This window comes from Aegilops tauschii, unplaced genomic scaffold (assembly GCF_002575655.3).
Source record: "Aegilops tauschii subsp. strangulata cultivar AL8/78 unplaced genomic scaffold, Aet v6.0 ptg001045l_obj, whole genome shotgun sequence".
NCBI classification, from domain to species: Eukaryota; Viridiplantae; Streptophyta; class Magnoliopsida; order Poales; family Poaceae; genus Aegilops; species Aegilops tauschii.
Window position 1 is genome coordinate 8,392 of NW_027333256.1, and position 4,109 is coordinate 12,500.

Here is a 4,109-nt window from a genome sequence, read left to right on the forward strand (position 1 = left end):
TCTTATAAACATAGGTTTTCATTGGAATTCACTCAATCAGTTAATTATGGAACAAGAGAGCTGTTTCATCTTTGTTTTAAAGAAATATAAAAATGAATTATGAATAGAAAGTAAAATGATTCCACTTTTTTTTTTATTTTTATAAATATCTTTATTTAGTTAATAAAATAACTAGGTAACGAAGTTATTTTATTAACTTTTTTAATTTAACCAACTAAACCCATTCTTAATTTTTAATTATTTCAATGAGATAAATTTTGGAAAAATTAAGAATTTCAGTATTTTTTCTTATTCTTTTTATTTATTCTTTCAGAAAGAGATAAGAATTGGTTTGGTGAATCGGAAACAATTTTATAGAAAAATTGAAGTAAAAATTGAAGTAAAAATTGCAATTTCTTTTCTTATGGAACATACATATCAATATGCATGGGTAATCCCTCTTCTCCCACTTCCAGTTATTATGTCAATGGGATTTGGCCTTATTCTTATTCCTACAGCAACAAAAAATCTTCGTCGCATATGGGCTTTTCCTAGTGTTTTACTCTTAAGTATAGCTATGGTATTCTCAGTTCAACTGTCTATTCAACAAATAAATGGAAGTTCGATCTATCAATATCTATGGTCTTGGACCGTCAATAATGATTTTTCTTTAGAATTTGGATACTTGATTGACCCACTTACTTCTATTATGTTAATGCTAATTACTACTGTAGGAATCCTGGTTCTTATTTATAGTGATGGTTATATGTCTCACGATGAAGGATATTTGAGATTTTTTGTTTATATAAGTTTTTTCAATACTTCCATGTTGGGATTGGTTACTAGCTCCAATTTGATACAAATTTATTTTTTTGGGAACTCGTGGGAATGTGTTCTTATTTATTGATAGGCTTTTGGTTTACACGACCAATCGCAGCGAGTGCTTGTCAAAAAGCTTTTGTAACTAATCGTGTAGGGGATTTTGGTCTATTATTAGGAATTTTAGGTTTTTTTTGGATAACAGGTAGTTTAGAGTTTAGGGATTTGTTCAAAATAGCTAATAACTGGATTCCTAATAATGGAATTAACTCTTTACTTACTACTTTGTGTGCTTTTTTATTATTCCTTGGTGCAGTTGCGAAATCCGCACAATTCCCTCTTCACGTATGGTTACCCGATGCTATGGAAGGGCCCACTCCTATTTCGGCTCTTATACACGCAGCAACTATGGTTGCTGCGGGAATTTTTCTTCTAGCTCGACTTCTTCCTCTTTTCATATCTTTACCTTTGATAATGAGTTTTATTTCTTTAGTAGGTACAATAACACTATTCTTAGGAGCTACTTTAGCTCTTGCTCAGAGAGATATTAAAAGAAGCTTAGCCTATTCTACAATGTCTCAATTGGGTTATATGATGTTAGCTCTAGGTATAGGTTCTTATCAAGCTGCTTTATTCCATTTGATCACTCATGCTTATTCAAAAGCTTTATTGTTCTTGGGATCCGGATCCGTTATTCATTCAATGGAACCTCTTGTTGGATATTCACCAGATAAAAGTCAAAATATGGTTCTTATGGGCGGTTTAAGAAAATACATTCCAATCACAAGAACTACTTTTTTATGGGGTACACTTTCTCTTTGTGGTATTCCACCTCTTGCTTGTTTCTGGTCCAAAGATGAAATCCTTAGTAATAGTTGGTTGTATTCGCCCTTTTTTGGAATAATAGCCTCCTTTACTGCAGGATTAACTGCCTTTTATATGTTTCGGATATATTTACTTACATTTGATGGGTATTTGCGTGTTCATTTTCAAAATTACAGTAGCACTAAAGAGAGTTCCTTGTATTCAATATCCTTATGGGGAAAAAGGATACCCAAAGGAGTGAATAGGGATTTCGTTTTATCAACAACGAAGAGTGGAGTTTCTTTTTTTTCACAAAATATACCAAAAATTCAAGGTAATACAAGAAATAGGATAGGATCCTTTACTACGTCTTTTGGGGCTAAAAACACTTTTGCCTATCCGCATGAAACGGGAAATACTATGTTATTTCCTCTTCTTATATTACTACTTTTCACTTTGTTCATTGGATTCATAGGAATCTCTTTTGATAATGGAGGAATTGGTAATGGAATAGCAGAGTTAACCATATTATCAAAGTGGTTAACTCCCTCAATAAACTTTACCCAGGAAAGTTCTAATTCTTTTGTAAATTCATATGAATTTATTACTAATGCAATTTCTTCTGTAAGTCTAGCTATCTTTGGTTTATTCATAGCATATATCTTCTATGGATCCGCTTATTCTTTTTTTCAGAATTTGGATTTAATAAACTCTTTTTACAAAGGAAATCCTAAAAAAGAATTTTTAGATCAAGTAAAAAAAAATATATACAGTTGGTCATATAATCGTGGTTATATAGATATTTTCTATACTAGGGTCTTTACCCTCGGTATAAGAGGGTTAACCGAACTCACGGAGTTTTTTGATAAGGGTGTTATTGATGGAATTACCAATGGAGTGGGTCTTGCTAGTTTTTGTATAGGAGAGGAAATTAAATATGTAGGGGGAGGTCGAATCTCGTCTTATTTATTCTTTTTTTTATGTTATGTATCTGTGTTTTTATTCTTTTTTCTTTCTTAAGTTAAGGAATTTACAACTCCCTTTCTACAATCTCTCTATATCCTTGTTACATAAGGTAAGTATTGTATAATAGTTCGGTTTTCCGCGATTTTTTCCATTCCTCTGTGTAAATAGCCTAATATGGGTTCACAATCAATAACATCCTCACCATCGAGAGTAACGATCAGTCGAAGAACACCATGCATTGATGGGTGTTGAGGGCCCATATTGACTATCATGAGATCTTTTCTTGTAAGCGGTAGACTCATATCCTTTCTTCCTTAATTCATTATTCCATGAAAATGGATTATTCCATGAATTCCTCAAAGCGAGGCTCATCAAAATGAAAAATCTAAGACTACTATAAGACTACTAAAAAAATAATAAAACAAGAAAAAAATTTGAACGATTAAATTACTGCTCCCGAATATTCAACTGACCGATTAATTTCTTATAACGTACTCTATTTTTCTTTGCCAAATAAGCCAGCAAACGTCGACGTTTTCCCAAAAGTCTTCGTAGACCTCTTTCCGATGAAAAATCTTTTTTGTGTAATTCCAAATGTGAAGCAAGTCTCCGTATCTTATTGGTGAAACTGAATACTTGAAATTCAACAGAACCCCTGTTTTCTTCTTTTTCTTCTTTAACCATAAATCCAAAAATTTTTCTACCTCCTTTCTTTTTCATGTATTTTTCTGATCAGGAAAAATACAAAATTATGTCAGTTATTTTGAAGTTATTCTAATCTCGTACACACACAAATTTGCAATTATTCATCTACTACTGGAATTTGGATTTATTTTATCGATGCAAATTGGATTTGGATAGAAGGGTACATTCTTTCTAATATTTTAGATAGAAGAAACATTTCTTCTATCTAAAATATTAGAAAGAATTTTGCTGATTTATTTATTGCTATATGCAATTTATGGAATTGATACACCATTTAATTGATATCATTTAGCAAAATGAAACACAGCATATGCATCCATCTTTTGGCTCGAGAATTTCACGGGATAGAGATATGGTATAAGAAATAGACTATTAAGTAACTCTAAATGAATTGTGGATACATCTGTATCCTTAACATACTGAAACGATTGTCATTATTCGTATCAAACCAATAGCGATTCATACAAGCTAAATCTTCTAATCAATGGTGGGCCAATAATGCATTTTTTTGCATATGTATTAAGACGCTTGGCCTGATTTCGAAATTGTCCAGAGTTTTATATGTTGTTTTCATTGCAAAATGATGGGTCTCCTTCCATAACTTTCCAATTACGAGTACGAGAATTGAAAGACATGAAAATTCTCAATTCTCTACGGCGTCTAGTAGATAGAAACAAGAAAATCAGAAGAATCTTTCTCTCTATTCACTATCATTCCGCGTCTTCGACTTCTATTAGTTTCTTTTCTTCTTTAATGCAATAGCTATAGTTTGATATAAGAATCCATTTCTCAAAGTAATGGAAACCATTCTCTTATAGGAAATGGTTCGAAAATCG